Raw genomic sequence first — 22,010 nt, 5'->3', positions numbered from 1 at the left:
GATGAATTTTAGATCAATTGATAAAATACCACACTATTAAAGGCCAGGTTAAATGAAGCAGGGTTTTGTTAAGAAGAAAAAAAAAACATTCACAATAATGGCTGCCAGATGAACAGCAGATCTGAGACAAGTGTCAGAGTAACAAAGTGACAAACAAATGGTTTTTAGGAGAAGGAACTTAACTTAATAAATCCAGGAACGAAAGGCCAATACCAAACACATAAAAAAGTATAAGGCAAAAGAGTATATTCTACAAAATTCCCAAGGTTGAAAAAAAAAAATTCAAACTAAATGGATGAAAAAACTAAAGCAACAGGGATCTCATTCCAAAAAAGAAACTTAAACTGAAATCATGAACAGTGATTACTTACTAAGTAGTGGAATCCCACCAAGTAATATACAACTGTACAATACCTTTAACACGGACAAGTGCTGAGTAAATTAAAATTGAATTTCTTTTTAATTGTAAAAGAAACTGTTGAAACAGTATTTGATGCAAAAAAAAAAAAAAAAAAAAAAATATATATATATAGTGATATAACTGCATTGGGATTTAAGTTTAGTGTTATATTTTTAATTGTATTGAATTTGAAATTTAATCGAAATCATGCCTCAGACCAGAGCAGCAAAGCAAAAGGCTCAAAGTAGTGGGAGTGCTGTGGCTCAGGGCAGAACTGAGGAGGGGGGGGTTGTCCTCTGAATCACAGCCTTTTGAAATGTACTGCTTGTTTGATGTTTTTGGGGCATTCAGGAACAGAACATGATATTGCCAAGGGGAATGTCTTTGTGTGTGTGTGTGTGTGTGTGTGTGTGTGTGTGTGTGTGTGTGTGTGTGTGTGTGTGTGTGTGTGTGTGTCTGCTTGATGTAAGGAGTGTGAGGAAACCAGGCGGAACTCAACATTGTTTTGGGCCTATACGAAAGCTTGAAGAATAGGGTAGATGCCCTAGAACGATTTAAATTGAGGGACCTGTAAAGCTTTCATCTGTCCCCATCAATGCCAGAGCTTGCGCTTGAACATCAGGCAACACAGAGGCAATCCCCAAAACAGAATGCATTGGTCCCACAGGAAATGGTTGTTGATGGGATTCTATTGTCAGGGAAACGGGGAATATATTGTGCAAGAAGGATAGGGAATAGGACCAGGAATGTCTGCCAGGGGCAAAGGTTGATGTAGACCAGATATTATCTTTTAAGGGCACAAAAGGTGATATTATTGTTGACATTGGCACTTATGATATTAAGAGTAGGAGATCTGCAGACTTACTTAGCAAGTACAGGTTAATGTTGAAAAAAAAGCCGTGAGTTAGGGTTAAATTTCAAAGTGTCTGCAATTCTCCCCAAACACGATAGGAGGGAGTATATGCTGTGAGAACCTTGTTAATCAGTTTGGCCATGGAGAGATTGTGCAAGACTCAAAGGGTAGAATTGTTCTCAGCCTGGTCTGTGCTTGTTAACAGGAGAGACTGCTTCTACAGGGATGGGATACACTTAAATAAAAAGGGTGCAAGAATATTTGTTGATGTTATCGAGGCAGTGTTAGGTGTGTCGGAAAACTGCTACCTTGGGAGGATACACGGAATAATAGATTAACAGTAGCTGCTGCCAGAGGTGAAAGTGATTCTTGCACTTCTTTTATTGGAATGAGCAACAGGCTGGAAAACAAGGTGCGGGAGATTACAGAGATTGCTGGGAGTCATCAAGGAACAAGTAAATACGTGGGCTGTGTTAGAGTAGCTAAGAATAAGAACAGGTGTATGTGTACACCAGTGCTTGGAGTTTGTTAAATAAATTTGATGAATTTGAGGTGTTGGCCAGAACATCAAAGGCAGATATTGTTGGAATATCAGTGACATGGTGTCACACAGATATAAAGAATGCAGAATTAAAATTTGTGGGGTACAATGTGGATAGGAAGGCAGGAGGAGTTATGCTATTAGTTATAAGCTAAGGAAGTGCAGCCAGTTGACATGGGTGGACAGTGCAGTGTTGAGTCAGCTTGGTGTGGCATAAGCCCTGGGAAAGCAAAATTGACAGTAGGAGTGTGTTATATGCCAAATGACTCTGATGAATATAATGAACAGCTGAACAGAAAAATAGAGTGGGCCAGTAAATCAGATTGTCTAATAATGGGGGATTTTGATTTCCCAGATATTGACCCAAACTTGTGGGTTGGTCACTCACAAGCAAGGTCGTCACACACACACACACACACACACACACACACACACACACACACACACACACACACACACACACACACACACACACACACACACACACACACTCTCATCTAATAAATCCACTTTTGTGGATTTATTCGACGATTGTTTTCTGCAGCCGCATGTTTGGGAGGCAACTAGAGGGAGTAATGCACTTGATCTGATTATCAGTATTGAATCTGCTGATAAAGAAACCACTAGGTGGCAGTGATCACAGTGTGCTGAAATATTGTTCAAGGTTTAGGCCTAAATGGAGTCAAATGAACTAATGAGAATTGGTAGAGATGAAAAATGCATGGGATATATAAAATAACAGGTGACACAGAAGCTTGTCACCTGTTGTTTGTAGATATAAGTTGGTCTGAAATCAAGGCACAAAGGAGGGTAAGCAGATTACGTGAAATCTTTGGCAAAGGATGCAAAGAAAAACAGCAAAGTGTTCTTTACTTATGTAAACTCTGGAAGGAAAGGAATGAATCAGATTGTCCATTTGATATCAATGATTTGTTAACTACCTGAGTTTAACTATCATAAACTCTTGATGATCCTGCTCAGGTAGCTAACAAACTGAATGAGTATTTTGTCTCTACATTTACACATGAGGAGTTATTCAGGGTGGTGGAATTCAGAGGTTAATTCATAAAGTTAAATGATTTTGTAATAACTCAGAGCAAAGTGAAGGAGAAATTGTTGAAGATAAACATAAGAAAGGCATTTGGGGTGGATGGGATCTATCCAGTTATATTAAAGGAGGCGACAAAGGAGGTAAGCAAACCCTTAGCCATATTAGGAGAGCATCCTTTGACTCAGGGGAAGTCCCCATGGACTGGAAATGTGAAAATGTATCCCCAGTTCACAAAGGGGGATCTAAGGGTGACACAAGTAATTACCAGACCTGTTAGTTTAAGTTCTGTTTCAGGGAAATTAATGGAGGCACTAGTTAAAGAAGCACTATAGGATCATCTAGACAATACTTCAGTCCTAGTTCAGACACAGCATGGGTTTGTTAAGGGGAAGACTTTTCTGACCAATATGATTGATTACTATAATGTGGTCACAAAGGAACTAGATGCAAAGAATAATTTTGATATATACTTGGATCTTAGGATTGTATTTGATTCTGTTGCATATGGAATACTGCTGCACAAATTGGAGCAATGTGGCATCGGAGGCAAATTGCTGCTATGGATAAAGGGATGGTTGAGTGGGTGAAGACAGAAAGTGGTAATCAATGGTCACTGCTCATCGTGGACTAATGTTATTAGTGGAGTCCCCCCCCCTGAGTTAAGTGTTGAGTCCATTGTTGTTTTCTGTATTTATTAATGATATTGATGATGGAATATCTGGCTTAATGTCTAAGTTTGCTGGTAATGATAGTAATGATGATACACTACTTCAACAGGTCTAGAAAAGTTGAGCAGATGGGCTGAGAGATAGAAACGGAAGTTTAACATTGACAAATGTAAAGTATTGCATATGAGTAGCAGTAACCCCAGAGTAACATATCAACTGTGTGCTACTACACTGAGGGTGGTAGAGAATGAAAAGGACCTTGGGGTTAAATGTGTTGTAAGATATGAAGTTTTCTGAGTAGTGCAGACAGTCTGCAAGAGTAGCCCATGGTATCTTGTCAATGATATACAGGAATTTTTCTAGCAGGAAAAAAGGATGTGTTTATCCCCTTGTAGAATGCAATGGTCAGGCCACATCTTGAATACTGTGTACATGTCTGGAGGCCACATTTTAGGAAGGATGTAGAGCTGCTGGAACGAGCACAGAGAAGGGCAACAAGATTAGTGAATGGAACAAAGGGTTGCTCTTATGAAGAAAGGTTTAAATTTTGCAAATTACAGTGTCTGAAGACTAGGCACCAGCGAGGTGATCTGATAGAGGTGTATAAAGCCTTGAATGCTTTGACCATGCCATTGCTGATGGGATTCTGCCTCTTGCCCAGATTAATTGCCTGAGGGGGCATAAATTCAAATTGAGGAAAGACAGTTGTAGATGGATGTGCAGAAATTTCCCTTTGACCAGTGTGTGGTTGATTGCTGGAATCAACTTCCATCCCTTGTTGTGGAAGTTGATAGCCTAAATAAATTTAAGGCTCAGCTGGACAGGTATTTCGAACGAACGGAGGGGTGAAGTGGAAGTTTTTTTTTTTTTTTTTTTTTTTTGGCTGATGCTACATAAGCTTGCTTTCTTGCATCATATGCCTCTACTAATGCTAATATACCCATGCATTTTCTTCTCTTTCATGTAGTTCTTCAGATATCCATTTAGGTTTGAGCCTTAAACAATATTTCTTAGTTGGTACGAAAAGCCTCGTAGCTTCTATAATTACAGTAAGCGGCGGTTATAGTGATCACTAATGATTAGAATCAGCCGCTTTATAGAATCAAATTTCAAAGAACCGATTCAAATCATTAAAATGCACTACACTTTCATTGTTTATTAGAATCACATCTTCGGTTATAAGAATCAATTTTGAAGGCCTCTGTGATATTTGTTTAAAGCACATTTCTGGAGGTCACATTTCTAGAGGTCACAACCATAAAACAATAAAAACAATTTGCAGTTTTCGGGTTTTTTTGGGTTTTTTTGTATACAATCTTATAAATGGGTAGTAAACTCGATCTTATTGCATTTGTGATAATACGGATAGCTGGAATTCTGTGTATTTTTTCATTATTATGGTGAAATGTATTTCCCCTTCACTGAAATCTTTAATCATATAAAAAAACATAAATAAAATTTCAGAATCTGCTCTTGATTCCCATTTATCTAAACTTCGTAAATATTTTACTCTGTAAAAAGTTGCGCATGTAGTGTGAGTTTCTATTTGTGCATGCTGTATATGTTGTTATTGATTGACGCTTATATTTTTTTTACTGTGTTTTAAATTTTACTACCCAAAAAAAAAAGTCAGTTAACAGAAAGAGAGTAAACTTGAATGTCTGGAATGAAGTTTCTGAAACCTGCATTAGCAACAGTTTCAAAAAATGTGGGATTAATTATTCTTGATGGTTAGCTAAGTCCTGATACTGATTATGTTGAAAAGCCTGAAGATATGGGTGAAGAGGAGTTTAATGATTTGGTGGACGTAGATAGTGATCTACAAGTTACTACAGCTTTAACAGATGAAGAAATTGCCCAGTCTTTTACTGATAATTTTTCTGAGGAGGAGGAAAATGAGGATGAACCTGAATTCCTGAATGAATTCCAATTACAAAATGGCAAACTCTTGACTCTGTAGCCTTCCTGAGGAGCACATTGGAAGAAATTAGTGCAAGTGATCATGAATATAGACTGTTATACAATATTATTGAATGACTTTGTAGCAATAATTTAAAGAAATCTAAAATAAGTGACTACCTGTTAAATTATAATCATGTTACAAAACGTTATGGTTCTTAATATGTATGTATATTAATTAAGCTGTGTACGTAAGTATAAATTTATTTTTATTTTGCTAACCTGTAGATAATATTCATCAAATTTTCACATATCATTTAATTGGTAATGAAGCATAATTTTATGCTTTATATCTTTATTTTTATAGCCTGTGGATATTATTCTTCAATTTTCGCTTATTAGAATCGCCATTTATTAGAATCAAAATTCAATTTGCAAATGTGATCCGTATAACTGGCACTTACTGTATTTCCCTGAGTGCTTCCCATTTACAATTTATTGTTTCTAATGTCATTAGTTGGTCTCACTGTATAGAATTTGAAAACTCTCTCACACCACTGTAGTCTCCTTTATGAAAGTAAAAACCCTACCCTTTATTTTTGTTGGTAGTTAAATCTAAGTAAATCCCACATCAAGGCACTGTGATCACTACCACCTAATGGTTTTTATAGCTGCAGATTCTTTATGCATTAACAAATCACTGTTGATAATCAGATCTAGAGTATTGCTGTCTTTTGTTGCCTCTCTAACATGCTTGTGTAGATCACTGTCAATAAATCCACAAAAGCCTTGCTGGTGTGTGAGTGACCAACCAACAAGTTCCAGCCACTATCTGGAAAGTTAAAATCTCCTGTTATAAGGCATTTTGGTTTACTAGCCCACTATTTCTCTGTATAGTTGTTCATTAGTCATCAGCATCATTGGTACTTTAACATACTCTTGCTTTCCTTGTGCTTATGTCACACAAAACTTATTCAACACTGCAGTGGCCCCTGTATTGACTAGATGCACTGCCTTTGATTTTATGTGCTTTTTAACTAAGGGCATAACTCCCCTCCCACTTCTACCCATCTGTCATTTTGTACATCGTACTCCCCACATTCAAATTCTGCATCCCTTATATCTGAGTGACACCATGTTTCTTATATCCGAACAATACTCTAGTACTTTACCAGTACTGAAGTATCTATCCACCACACTCCTAGTACTGGTGTATAAATGCAACTGTACATGCACCTGGTTTTATTTTTAGTTACTCTAACACAGCTAGCTATGTATTTACATGTTCCATAATGACTCACAGCAGGCCCTGAAATCCTCAGCACCCCTGCTTTCCAGGCCGCTGCATGTTCCAGCAGAAGCATTACAAGAATCACTGTCACCTCTACTTGTGGTTTTGCTAATCCATTAATTTGTACATTTCTCCGAAGTCTGCAGTTCTCTGACCCATCCAACACTGCCTTGATAGCATCAGCAAACATTCTTGCACCCCTTCCACCCATATGCATCCCATTCCTATTGAAGCAGGCTTTCCTGTTAGCAACAAAGGTCATGCTGAGAAAAAATTCTATCTCAAAAGCCATAAATGATCTCTCGATGGCCGTATTGATTGACTAGGCCATCATCATATACTCCTTCCCATCGTTTTCGGGCAGAACTGCAGACCCTTTCAAATTTAGTCCCATCCTGTAACATTTGCTATACAAGTCCACATGCTTTGCACTCTGAATATCATTAATGCCAACATGTACAACAGTGTCACCCTTCCTGCTCTTAAAAGATGACATCTGCTCCACAGTCATTAACCCCTGCCCCTGGTAGATTACATTGCAGTCTCACTCCACCTCCCTCACCCCATAATATACAGGTGGGCCCCAATTTAGGGCAGGGTTACATTCCACCTCCTCAAGGTTGTTAGCTGAAGTGCCGTAAATCGAGATTGCAATGTATTTAATGAGATAGGCTCCTTCACTACGAAAATTGAACCATAAGAGTTAATATAAGTGTTTTTTATATTAAATATTTGTGGCTATTTTATAATTATGAGATATAAATAATATTTATAGATAAAATATAAGTAATAAAATAAAAATTTAACTTAGTACTTCGTTCACATATTGTTTCACAGCCTGTTTGTTGTTGTTGTTGTTTTGGTTTTTAGGAGCATTAGCAGCTTAGGCCATATTGCTCAGGGATATGCGGTGGCCATTTCCTGACCTTTTCGCATCATCCGTATTTGGTGGTGACGGGCTTGAACCCCGATCTAATCAAGAAGCGTTTGCGACGCACTGCTGCTCCTTCCCACCTGGCTACGGAGGCGCACAGCCTGTTTGTATTTGTGCCAAAGCTGATTGAAGTGTCTTTGTGGTTGAGGGTCCTAATTGGCGCAATCTCCTGCTCTTCCTCTGTAGAATCCTGTTTAGTAAGTTGTGCAGCCAACTCCTCTAAGTCCTCCTTTGAAAGAGACCATGGCTTTGCAGCAATTTACTGACATCATCAATGCCAATAGGGCTTACAATACCGGTTAAAATCTTAATACCAGTATTCCGGTATTTTTAATTTATGAAACTGGGATACCGGTATTAAGACCAGTATCCCAAAAACAAACATCTTTCTCAATAAATTTTGATGACAATTAGATGCAATAAAGTAAGGAAAAAAACAAGTACTGTAATTACTTTAATTCTTGTTTTAAATAAACTTTTATTGCAATAATAAATATTCTGAAAAAAATCATTAAAATACAGTTATTCTAAAAACAAAAAAATACATATTGTTACTGCAAAGTTTAGCGATGTTTAAGCATCCACACTACCTGTCCGAATAAAGTGAGCTCTTAAGAAACATAAACGATCAATAGTATGATCGTTTAAAATGGATCTAATTTTGGTACATACCGTATCTGATTAGCATCAGAAAACACCCTTTCGGATTCTGTTCTGGTACGAGATAATCGTAGATGATCTCAGTCCATATTTTCTAGGCTTTGAACTTTTTTAGCAAAAATAGTTAAGTATTTAATTAATTTCTGACTCAAGTTCATCTTTTAAAATCTCATTGGAGTCGGGCAATTTCTTATGTTGGAAAGAATTTGCGGAATACCGATGTTCTGTTTCATGTTGGTCTTCCCTGGTTGAATTATATTCATCATTTTCTGAAGGAGAAAGACGTTTTATTAAGCGGAGTATAATTTTCACTATAGTATCTTTACTGAGTCTGGGAGAGAACAAAGAGTGGGGATAAGAAATAAAGAAGAGAGCAAAGAGTGGGGGATAAGGAATAAAGAAGAGAGCACAGAGTGCAGTTAAGGAATTCTTCACATATATAAATGCAAAGAAAAGGACAAATCAGATTGGACCCTTACACAATGGACATGGGATAGTATTAGATAACGTAGCTGAAGTTGCAGATGAACTCAACAGTTACTTTGCAGTGATATTTACATAAAAAAAATCCCCTTTGTGTCAATGAGATATTAGGGATATGAAGTTGAAAAAAATGTAATTAATGATGTTGAAATTTCAAATGATTATTTAATTAGAACTTTCGCACCTACATTATCTATCCAGGCAAGTAAGGCTCCTGTGGTTGATGGCATATACCCTTTAATCTTAAAGGAGGTGGCAAGTGAGTGCATTGAACCATTAAGGCTAGTTATGAGAGCATCACTGGACAGGAGAGATTCTGTTGGATTGGTGTAAATTGGAACATAAAGGCGGTTCTAGGAGTATAACAGGAAATTACCGACCGACCAGTCTAACTTCAGTAGTAGGGACAATCACGGAGGCAATGATCAAGGGTGGAATTCAGATGGAAATGGAATTCTGTAGGATACACAGCATGGTTTTGTAAAGGGAAAATCATGTTTAACAAATCTGGTTAGCCATTTTGACAGGTTACTTGTGAGCTGGATTTAGGGAATAATTTCGACATTGTTTATTTGGATTTCAGCAAAGCATTCGACTCATGAGTGGTTACTTTATAAGCTGGAGCAGGCTGGAATCATAGGGAAAATCCTTAGATGGATAGCACAGTGGCTTGAGGGCACTGGCAGAGGGTTGTGATAAATGGTTATTCCTCAGATTGGGTTAATGTAAGAAGTGGGGTTCCCAAGGATCAGTATTGGGCCACTGTCATTTTTGATTATCTTAAATGACTTCTATGAAGGGATGGAGGACGTGAGGTCTAAACTTGCAGATGATGCAAAGATCAGTAGAGTAGTTAATGATCACCGCCAAGCAGAGCATCTTCAGAGTAACTAGATAGACTTCCGGGATGGTCAGAAAATTGAAATTGGCAGCTATGCTTTAATTCAGCAAAATGCAAGGTCTTACACTTGGGGAACAGCAACCAGAAAGTAACTTATACATTTGGTACAGTTGGACTAAAGTCAGTAGTGGAGGAATGGGACTTGGAAGTTACGATACAGTCAGACATGAAGTTGTCCGAGAATTGTGGACAGGTTGCAATGTTGCCTGGTGTCCTATCGATGGTTTATCAAAAATTTGCTAGTAGAGATAACATCATAATTACATAAAGGTGATTTTATAACCTTTATGTGATTAAATTATAAACAATTATTTTTTTTTAAATTAGTACCGAAAAACCAGTATTTTTTGTATCAATACCGGTATTTCAATACTGGAAAAAAAATGACCGGGATCCCGGTATTGTAAGTTCTAATGCCAACCTTGTCAAGGCCAACATCCTCATCCATCTGAGTGACATATTCAGTCACTGCTGAAACTGTCTCAAACTCAAGAAAGTAAGACACTGCATCAGGCCACAATTTCCTCAAAACACCATTCATGCATGGCTGTGATACTTCTTTCCAGGTTGCAGCAATGTTACTTATGGCCTTAAGGATGTTGTAGGACCTCCAGTAGTCCCTCAGAGTCAGTGAGTTAGATGCCTGCACTACCTTGACAATCTCTTTGAAGTTCATATGTAAATAGTGCACCTTGAAGGTCGCAATAATGTCCTGAGCCACTCGCTGCAACAGTGAGGTAGTGTTAGGTGGCAAATAAACAATCTTCACAATTCAGGACATCATTATGAATATCTTAAAGGTTGTCTGGATGGCCTGGAGCATTGTTGAGAACTGAAACGTTTCTGGGCAAGTTGTTTGCTTTTCCCTGGTAGCCGAATATGATTCAGTCCCTCCCAATTCCTTATTAATTTCATTGAACAAGCTCTTAGCCTTGTCCATAACCACTGCCTGTGTTACAGGAATGTTGTTTTGGTTCATATTATCTATCCAGAGAAGTAATAACTTCAACATCTTCTCCATTATCTCACTCCTTGAATAAGTTGTTCTAGAAATGCTTACATTAAAAATTCATGTATGTGATTGCTTGATCTTCTCGGCATTATTACTTAAGTACAGGTCACTGTTGAAAAAAAGCCGTGAATTAGGGTTGAATTTGAAAGTGTCTGCAATTCTGCCCAGACATGATAGGAGGGATTATATGAATTCGGCCCTGGAAAGATTGTGCAAGGCTCAAGGGGTAGAATTTTTTTCTGCCTGGACTGTACTTGTTAACAGGAGAGACTGCTTCTACAGGGATGGGATACACTTAAATAGAAAGGGTGCAAGAATATTTGCTGATGCTATTGAGGCAGTGTTAGGTGGGTCAGAAAACTGCTAGCTTGGGGGGGAGAAAAACACTAATAGATTAACAGTAGCCATTGGCAGAGGTGAAAGTGATTCTTGCACTGCTTCTATTGGAATGAGCAGAAGCCTGAAAAACAAGATGCAGGATATTTCAGAGACTGCTGGGAGTCATTGTGGTACAAGTAAACACATGGGTTGTGTTAGGGTAGCTAAGAATAGAAACAGGTGCATGTATACTTGCGTGTACACCAATGCTAAGAGTTTAGTAAATAAATTTGATGAATTTGAGGTATTGCTCAAAACATCAAAGGCAGATATTGTTGGGATATCAGAGACATGGTGTCACACAGATATAAGGAATGCAGAAGTGGAATTTGGGGAGTACAACGTCTACAGAAAGGATAGACAGGATAGGAAGGAAGGAGGGGTTATGCTATTAGTTAAGAAACACATAAAATCCAAGGAAGTGAAGCCAGTCGACATCACTGGACAGTGCAGTGTCGAGTCAGTTTGGTGTGACATAAGCATTGGGAGATCAAAATTGAGAGTAGGAGTGTGCTATAGACCTAATGACTCTGAGTATAATAAGAAACTGTACAGGGAAATAGAGTGGGCCAGTAAATCAGAGAGTCTTATAATGGGGATTTTAATTTCCCAGATATTGACTGGAATTTGGGGCTGGTCACTCATACACTGGCAAGGCTTTTGTGGATTTATTGGATGATTGTTTTCTACATCAGCAGGGAGTAATACTCTGGATTTGATTATCAGTAGTGATTCTTCATGCATTAAGAATCTGCAGATAAATGAACCACTAGGTGGCAGTATTCACAGTGTGCTGAAGTAGGATTTACACAAAGAGGTAACTACCATTAGGGGTAAAGGGAAGGGTTATTGCTTTCATAAAGGTGACTACGATGGACTGAGACAGTATTTAAATTCTATACAGTGGGACCAACTGATGATGTAACCAACAGCAAATTCAAAATGGGAAGCATTCAAATAACTTATCTTGGATGCTACTAGGCTTTATATACCAATTAAGAAATATTTTTTAAGGTTTAGGCCTAAATGGATGTCAGAAGAACTAATGAGACATATGGCAGAGTAGAAAAATACATGGGATACGTACAGATTAACACGTGACACAGAAGCCTATGATAGACACAAGTTGATATGTAACCAAGTTACAAAGGAGGTTAGGCAGGCGAAGACAGATTACGAGAAATCTATGGCAAGGGATGCAGAGAAAAACAGCAAAGACTTCGTTACTTATGTAAACTATAGAAGGAAGGGGATGAATCAGATTGGTCCACTTGATATCGATGGGTCAACTGTTGATTATCCTGCTCAGGTAGCTAACAAACTAAATCAATGTTTTGCATCGACACTTACACATGAGGAGTTATTCAGCGAGGGGAACGCCAGAGGTGTATTCAACTCTGGCAGTAAGCTAGAGAATCTTGTAATAACTGAGAGTAAAGTGGAGGAGAAATTGTTGAAGATAAAGACAAGAAAGGCACCTGGGGTGGATGGGATCTATCCAGTTATATTAAAGGAGGCAGCAAAGGAAGTAAGCAAACCCTTAGCCATAATTATGAGAGCTTCCCTGGACTGAGGGGAGGTACCCATGGACTGGAGCTGTGCAAATGTGACCCCAATCCACAAAGGAGGATCAAAGGGAGACACAGTAATTACAGACATGTTAGTTTAACTTCTGTTCCAGGGAAATTAATGGAGGCACTGGTTAAAGAAGCATTGCAGGATCATCTAGACAAGACTTCAGTTATAGCTCGGACACAGAATGGGTTTGTTAAGGGGAAGTCTTGCCTGACCAATTTGATTGGATACTATGATGCAGTCACAAAAGAACTGGATGCAGGGAATAACTTTGATATTATATACTTGGATCTTAGAAAGGCTTTTGATACTGTTGCACAAATTAGAGCAGTGTGGCATTGGAGTCAAATTGCTGCTATGGATAAAGGGGTGGTTGAGGGGTGGAAGACAGAGTGGTAATCAATGGACACTGCTCATCGTGGACTAATGTTATTAGTGGAGTCCCTCAGGGTTCAGTATTTCTCCATTATTGTTTTCTGTATTTATAAATGATATTGATGATATCAAGCTTAATGTCCAATTTTGCAGACGATACGAAGGTTGGCAGGGTTGTCAAGGACACTACTGACACTATGCTGCTGCAACAGGATCTGAAAAGGTTGAGCAGATGGGCTGAGAGGGGGCAAATGAAGTTTAACATTGACAAATGTAAAGTACTACATATGGGAAACAGCAACCCCAGAGCAACGTATCAACGCTGTGGTACTACACTGACAGTGGTAGAGAATGAAAGGGACCTTGGGGTGGTTGTGCAGGCAGATATGAAGTTCTCTGAGCAGTGCAGACGGGCTGCAAGAGTAGCTCATGGTGTGTTGTCAATGATATATAGAAATTTTTGTAGCAGGGATAAAGAGGTGATTATTCCCTTGTATAAGGCAATGGTCAGGTCACACCTAGAGGTCTGTATACAAGTCTGGAGGCCTCATTTCAAGAAGGATGTAGAGCTGCTGGAATGAGTACAGAGAAGGGCAACAAAATTAGTGAATGGAACAAAGGGGTGCTCTTACAAAGAAAGGCTTAAGTTTTGCAAATTAGTGTCTGGAGACTAGGCACCAGTGAGGTGATCTGATAGAGGTGTATAAAGCCTTGAATGGTTTGAGCATGCTCAATACTGATGGGATTCTTCCTCTTGCTCAGAATAATCACCTGAGAGGGCATAAATTCAAATTGAGGAAAGATAGATGTAGGATAGACGTGCGGAAAATTTCCTTTAGCCAGCGGGCGGTTGGTTGGTGGAACAGACTTCGATCCGTTGTCGTTGAAGTTGATAGCCTAAATAAGTTTAAGGCTCAGCTGGACAGGTATTTCGAACGAACAGAGGGGTGAAGTGGAAGTGGCGTTTTTTTTTTTTTTTTTTGGCTGATGCTGCATAAGCTTGCTTTCTTGCATCAAATGCCTCTACTAATGGTAATGTTAATGAACACCGGAATTTATTAAAATTTAAGGCACAGCTCACGCTCACAACATGTGCGCACTGGCGGATGAGGAGAAAGCAACTGATGTCGACACTAGCGCCGCCTAGGTACCCACTTCCTGTGCTGCATTTACGCTTGCTTTTTCAAATTTTCTCTTTATATATATATATATATATATATATATATATATATATATTTTTTTTTTTTATTTTTAATTATTATATTAAAAAGGCATTAATGTGAAACAATGTAAAATGAAGCATTGTGAAGCAGGGCCTACATGTATTTCTCATTTCTTTGACAACAGAATTACCAACAACGGACACCCCCTGTGGGACCCAAGTGTACTGGTCCCACAGGAGGTTTCCATTGTTGGTAATTGTTGGTATCCATCGCCTACTTTTCAAGCTCTCATAAATGGTCATCAGAACAGTGGGTTAGCACCCACCTTCCTCTCACACACACACACACACACACACACACACAGATCTACATCATGTCCCATTCCAGAAAGGTCTGCTAATGTTGAAGAAGTATTACACTTTGTCAGGCCGTGATTTGCAGGAGGACTGCTCCTATTGGCTCTCCCCTGAGCCACAGAACTCTCGTCACCTTGAGCACATTGCCCTGCCACTCCAGTGTGAGGTGTGAATTCCATTTGAACTCAATATAATGGAGATATATAATTGGCAAAACAGAAAGGTATGCTAATGCTACAGTGGACCGAAAGAGAAATTTTGCGATGTTGTGTGAGATGTGACATTGGACCACAATGGGTTAAATAAAAATAAGCTATTTGTGTTTTGTGTACAAGATGTGTTCATTTAATTTGCGGACTGCTGCAAGGTTTTGTTTTCTGTGTGAACGTTCCATAACTGCCATCGACGGTGCTCTCCTTGATCGCTACTTAGCAGACTCTGTGTGCATGCCAGTACTCGTTGAGCAAGTGTTACGGGAAGAGTTTTTTAGTTGCGTGCCATTGACGATGATTTTGAAGCAAGTATCATGTCAGACATACAGATTGAACAATGATATATGATTTGTTGTTGTGTCAGACGGGGCTTAAATGGATCGGAAACAATGAAAGAGATAAATGAAGCATATGGTAATGTGTCTTGGTAGGACAGCCATATTCCAGTGTGACTGAACTTTCTGGTGTGAAGTGGTTTCTCCATCAAGACAATGCCAGTCCCCATATGGCTAATATTGTGCAGGCAGTGATCACATCCATAGTGCTGAGGTTCAGCCACATCTCCCTTATTTACAGGACTTAGCCCTGTGTGATGTCTGAAGAAAACTCTGAAAGGCATTCGTTTCGCATCCGACATAACGATGCTCGCAGTAGTGTCAGAAGTACTTTGCAGTCTTTCGAAAGTACAATGGAAGGACTTTGCAGTCTTTCTAAAAATGGCTTGCAAGAAGCATTTAATGTACGGGTATGATGGTGGCTAAAGTGTGTCTAGTTCAAGGGAGAATATTTCAAGAAGGAGAAATCCACAGATGATGACATTAAGATATTGCACAAGTCCTCGATTTAAATGATCACCTCTTTTATGTTATATAAAGGCTGGTTAAAAATTTGAGATAAATACGGCCTAAATTTTGGCTTAATTTTCAGTTATTGTCATGTATGTGTAACATCATCTTTCTGTTACTTACTCCCTGGAAATATCATTGTATTTCTCCATATCTCCCAGATGAATAGTTTGGATCCACTTTTGCATGTACCTTCACATTTCTGTTACAGTAATGGTTGTCTGGGGTGTTTGATGGCTCATACTACTTGCATCACTGATATCATAATCACCATAGCAAAATTGTAGCCAAAGTATGAAGGCTAATATATTTTTAGGCACTTAGATGACACCATAATTCAGTTTTTAAAAAAAATATGAATTTAACAATAAAAATTTTAATGCTGGCTGCTTGACATCCCACAAGGGATGTTAAGAAGCCTGCATTAACATTGCATAAGTGTTGCTAAATAGTCTACATGGTTGATCAAAGATTAAAGTGCCTTTTGAAAATTGACAAGTCTTTAAATATTGGCAGAAATTTTCATTATTGGTTAAATAGAATATAAGGAAAATTTCTGACAATATTTGGAGGAAAAGGCAAAAAAACTGACACACGAAATAAGGATTTTTCTTCTTTTTCCCCTACAATTTGTGTTTCTTTCAGGGAACAAAATATATTTAACAATGCTTTAAAGTTTTAAGATGATTTGTACTTTGTACTTTCATTTGCAAGAAAAACTTCCAGAAAATATGCATCACATTAACTTGATCACATTGCAAACCATTGTATTTCTATAATCCACTGTCATTTTGTGAACCATTATATTTCTATAACCCAGTGTTTTTCTTATTTGTATTCAGGCATTAATTTGCATAGTGATTCTGTATTGACTGACAAAGAGTTACACCTTTACATCACTCTGAAAGACTTGCTAAACAGAAGATTGCAGTTTTTATTATAGTGATCAATTTAAGGTAAGAAATTAATAATATTGAACTAAAACTTCAGCTTTCATTGCTTTTATAAATTTTGATAATTCATATAGAATTTAATGCTGATGTCAAAATTATGACCTCAGTTGACCTAGCATGAGCTGTTTTAGTGAAATATTGAAACCTTTTCTTAAAAAGGTTAAAAACACCCATAAATTACACTTATGTTAACAAATTATGTTGCTTTTAACATGTTGGCACTTTTATCAAGGTCATTTTGATCTTGCTTTTTTTTTTTTTTTTTTTTTTTTTTTTTTTAAATACTCTTCTTGCACTTTAAAATCATCATTGTTCACTCATAATATTTTTTAAGAAAAGAATTTTTCTTTCAGTTTCTGTATTAAAATACGAGTCTCTACTGAATAGGATAAAAATGATTCCTATGCATCCGAGTGCAAAACTTCTTCTAGTGCTTTTGCTCTTGTAATTAGTACAGTAGAGAATTAGTTATCCAGAATAATTGATGTCAGACCCCTTCCTGATAGCCAAATTTTCTGGATAATTGAACGTAAGGTAAGGTTGAATAAAATTAATCTTACCTTACGATTAAATTAAATAATTAAGATTAATTAAATAAAAAGAAAAAAATTATAAATCAATCTCTGTAAACAGAAACATCCATCCAGACATTTTTATGATTTTTATACAAAACAGGAGGTGCCTCCATAGCCAGGTGGGCAGGAGCAGCAGTGCGTAGCACACGCTTCTTGATTAGACTGGAGTTCGAGCCCATGTTCGAGCACCAAATACGGAGGATGCGGAAAGGTCAGGGAATGACCACCGCATATCCCCGGAGCAATATGGCCTTAGTTGCTAATGCTCCTAAAAACCAAATAACAAACGACAAACACAACAAAACAGGAAAATTAGAAAGATTTTTAAATGCTCTTGGTTTTTACTACTTATCGATAACGAGCACGGACAATCTGTGCGTCTCAGTAGCCTTTGCACACATAGCAATTGTAACATGCTTTTCTCAACCTAAAACCTGGTGCAGGTTTATGTTTTTGTGGCTAGGGTGTTTCTCAGTAATGCTTTCCATAATAAGCCCATCTCATCAACATTTATAAACATTTTCTTCCTCATAATTTGCTATAACTGAAACAAACTTACTTTTAAAGGACGGCGCTGCCGATTTGTCTGCAGAAAGTTTCTGGCCTTGAATATCTAGTTCACATATACTGTGTCTCAGTTTAAAATTTTTCAGCCAACCTGTTCTTGCCTTAAAATCTTCATTACCTCTTAATTTTCGATTAAAATCCAATGCTTTTCCACATAACATTGGGCCAGACACTGGTTCACATAAACTTTGCTTTTCAAGAGACCACAAATAAAGTGCACTCTCTGCAGAGGCATTTTCAGGTTTCGACATAGTCTTTTTCCTGCTAGATCCTCTTTCACTATCCATAATTGACACAAATTCTGTTATAGCATTGGAATTTTTCTTGATGTCATAAATTGTTGAAGTCCTCACATTAAACTCTTTGGAGAGATTTCCTGAATTTTTGCCTTTTCTGATTCTATTAATAATTTCCCGTTTTTGTTGCAATGTTAAAATCACGCGTTTTTTTCCGCTCACATTTTACCTTAAAAAATTGAGAAAAATAATAAATCGCACAATTTTGTGGCACTCACTGCATACTTCCCTGGCATGCAAGACATGCAGTTTGGACTGCACCCCAACTGAATAATAATAGTAAGTTGAGGGGCCTGAGGATGCAATGCAGAGAAAATGGAATTGAATAAGTGAAACAAATGTTTGAAAGAATGATTGGAAGCATGGGTGTGAGTGCAGATAAGCACAAACTTCAATTCTTTGTAAGCTTTAGTAATACTAACCCTTATTTTAGCTGTTTTTAAACTTTAATTAATTTATTTAAGTTAACCTTATAGTATTCTATCTTAAACTTCTTTACTCACCATTGCACCCCTGCCCTCGATGTGAGAAAGAGGACGGATGTATTGAAAAAAAAAACGTATAATTTAACAAAAAAAAGTTGCAAAATTTGCATAATTTTTTTGGTTGATGCTATATAAGCTTGCTTTCTTGCATTGTATGCTTCTACTAATGCTAATGATTGCCTCTAAGATTTTTCCTACTACTGAAGTCAGACTAATGGGTTTGTGGTTACCAACTTCACTCTTTACTGACTTTATATATTAGCGATATGTTGGCACTTCTCCAGTCCAAAGAAATCCCCCCCCCCTTCCTGAGTCCAAAGATTCCCTCATAATTAACCTCAATGGTTCAGTACACTCCCTGGTGGTTTTCCTTAATACTACTGGGTATATGCCATCAACTCTGGGAGCCTTACTTGCCTTTATGCTTGAAGATTTTTCTAATTAACAGTCATCTATAATTACGAAATCACTAATTTCACATGGCTCAGAATCACGAAGGGTCTGTCGTCAGTAAAGACCAATGCAAAATATCTATTCAATTCATCTGCATCATCAGCTAAGTTATCTAAGATATTCCCACCCCCATGCACAAGGGTTTGATCTAATTAGCTTTCTTCTTCATTGTATTCAGATACATGAAAAATTCCATGTCCCATTCTTTGCTCTCTTATCCAATGCGTTCTCATAACCGGTCGTGGCTTCCCTAATCTTATTCGTGGTACTATAACATGTAAAGTGAAGTATAAAGTATGTCTGATGAATGATGGCACCCAGAATGTCAATTCAACTCTGCTGTGGTGTTAGAGGATATGCCTGTAGGTAGACAAACAAAAGTAAACATGAAAGAAACCATTTCAGGTTAAATTAGGGATTCAAATTGAAGGAAATTTTGTTTAGAGTTACATTTTCTTTAAAAATGGAGGAACCATTTAGAGATAGATAACCTGAAATACGTTAAGGGCTTTAGTCTCAGGCTCCGAGAGATTTAGACAATGTACAAATTAGTTCAAACGCATCATATTAGTATGCAGCTGAATTCTGAATTTGCAAAAATATGCAAAGGCGGTATTGTTTAAGTCATATCTCAAAAATTTGAATACCTTCACAACAAGTTGCTATGATATTGCACTACTTCGAATAAGTAACGCTTCACCAAAGGAGAAGACTGTTGTTACTTATTTTCAGCGGATACTACCACCCAGACAGCACCGTTTCAGGGCTATTTTGTATTTGTGTGGTATAATAACTCGACTATCCACTTGTCCCTATTAGACTTAGAAAAGCAAAAAGGTAGAGGGAAAGTAATAGTAGGAGTGGAAGAGGAAAAGGAACGGTGTAGAAGAATGAAAGGGACAGTAACTCCTTGAACTCACACCATTCAAAAACTCAAACTCCTTGAATAGGCAACGCTTCCTCTGTGGAGAAGGCTGTTGTTACCTATTCTTGGAAACTCCGAACATCATCAGGCTCTCCCTGGTGCCATTTCAGGGCTATTTGGCCCTTCTTCGGTGGGTGGGTAGGTACCCGAGTGATGCTATGATGACAAAACAGTTATTAAGTATAACTCCACAATATCAGAGATGCCTGATGGTGTATAATATAAATTAAGACCGAAATACATTAAAGGCTTTAGCCTCAGGCTGTGAGAGATTTAGACAATGTACACGTTAGTGCAAAGGCAGCATCATTTAAGTTATATCACATATCGTGAATACCGTGTTACTTAATAGAAGTAGTTGCAATATCATGGCAACTCGTGAATTAGTAAAAATATGCAAAGGCGGAATTGTTTAAGTTGTATTTCATATTGTGAATACCGCGTTACTTATTCAAAGTAGTGCAATATCATGGCAACTCGTTGTGAAAGTATTCACAATATGAGATATAACTTAAACGATGCTGCCTTTGCATATTTTTGCTAATTCAGAGTTTAGCTGCATACTAATATGATGCAAAGTACAAGTTAGTGCATTTGCACTAACTTGTACTTTGTCTAAATCTCTCACAGTCTGAGGATAAAACTCTTAATGTATTTCAGTTTTAATTTATATTATACACCATCAGGCATCTCTCATATTGTGGAGTTATCCTTCATAACTGTTTTGTCATCATAGCATCACTAGGATACCTACCCACCCACCCACCCACCGAAGAAGGGCCAAATAGCCCTGAAAAGGCACCAGGGGGAGTCTGATGATGTCCAGAGTTTCCAAGAATAGGTAACAACAGCCTTCTCCACTGGGGAAGTGTTGCCTATTCGAGGAGTTTTTTTTTTTTTGAGTGGTGTTAGTTGAAGGAGTTACTGCCCCTTTCATTCTTCTACACCGTTTATTTTCCTCTTCCACTCTTGCTATTACTTTCCCTCTACATTTTTTCTTTTCTAAGTCTAATAGGGACAAGTGGATAGTCGAGTCATTATCCCATACACATACAAAATAGCCCTGAAACGGTGCCGTCTGGGTGGTGGTATCCACTGAGAATAAGTAACAACAGACTTATTCTTTGGTGAAGTGTTACTTATTTGAAGTAGTGCAATATCATCAATATCATGGCAACTCATTGTGAAGGTATTCACAATATGAGATATAACTTAAACGATGCTGCCTTTGCATATTTTTGTTAATTCGGAGTTTAGCTGCATACTAAGATAGATAAACTAAAATAGTTAATCATTCAAACTGTTTTCAAGAAAAGGAATTATACTGATAATTACACAATCTTACACAATTAGTTATGCAAACTGTTTGCATCTAAGGAAATTATACTGAAAATTAAAAAAAATTATACAGGTGCAAAATATACAAAATTATACAGATATGAAATATACAAAATTATACAGATACGAAATATACAAAAATGTACAGAATTACATACAATTATACAAATAATTATACAAAGAAATTATTATATATTCATCAAAAAAAAAAAAAAAAAAAGGAAGAATTAACCATTAAAGTTAATAAATGTCAAATCAGTTCCAGACATGAACAGGTGTTCACACACTAAATTTTTCAAGATAATGACATAAATTATGTTATTATCCATTAGATTTCACAATGTTCGAGTTGTGATTAGAATAAAATAAGCAATTTAGGTGGTAACGAGCATATGTTACCACAAAATTCTAAAGAAAACAGATGTTATTTAAATATAACTTAATCACTATTTACATTATATGAGCATGTTAATGAAATGTCAAATTTCACAGTAAAAAAAATAATATATGGAGCAAACAGCTGAGATGAATGTTATTGCTTATACAATTTTTGCTACCAGACTGATTGCAACAAGTAAATTTTTGGATATTTAAATTAAAATTAAGAATTTAACAAATTTAGGGTAGAAGCTTGCTGAAGTTCTGAAAGAATTTGAGAATTATGAATGAATTTAAGAAACCTAAGTATATTAAGTTTGTTAAGTATTTGTATTTATTGATCAATAAATACAAAATAGGTTTATAATTCGAACAATAACTGTAATCTTTTAAGAAAGACAGAGCGTGAGAAATTCTGAAAGGACTGAAAGAAAGTAGAAGAG

The 22,010-nt window shown here is 37.2% G+C and overlaps 1 protein-coding gene across 1 annotated transcript in view; it reads left to right on the top strand.

Annotated features, from left to right (window-relative positions):
* LOC150085545 (kelch-like protein 5) overlaps positions 1-22,010 on the top strand; it is a 380,377-nt gene that overhangs the window by 32,042 nt on the left and 326,325 nt on the right. The window contains exon 2 of the mRNA XM_090373332.1: positions 16,440-16,553. The gene's annotated coding sequence lies outside the window, so the exon portion shown is untranslated. The remainder of the gene's footprint in view (positions 1-16,439; positions 16,554-22,010) is intronic.

This window comes from Mastigoproctus giganteus, chromosome 5 (assembly GCF_048544385.1).
Source record: "Mastigoproctus giganteus isolate SK-2022 chromosome 5, ASM4854438v1, whole genome shotgun sequence".
Classification (NCBI taxonomy): domain Eukaryota; kingdom Metazoa; phylum Arthropoda; class Arachnida; order Uropygi; family Thelyphonidae; genus Mastigoproctus; species Mastigoproctus giganteus.
The sequence above is the reverse complement of the archived record's forward strand: the minus strand, read 5'-3'. Positions and strand labels throughout refer to the sequence as shown.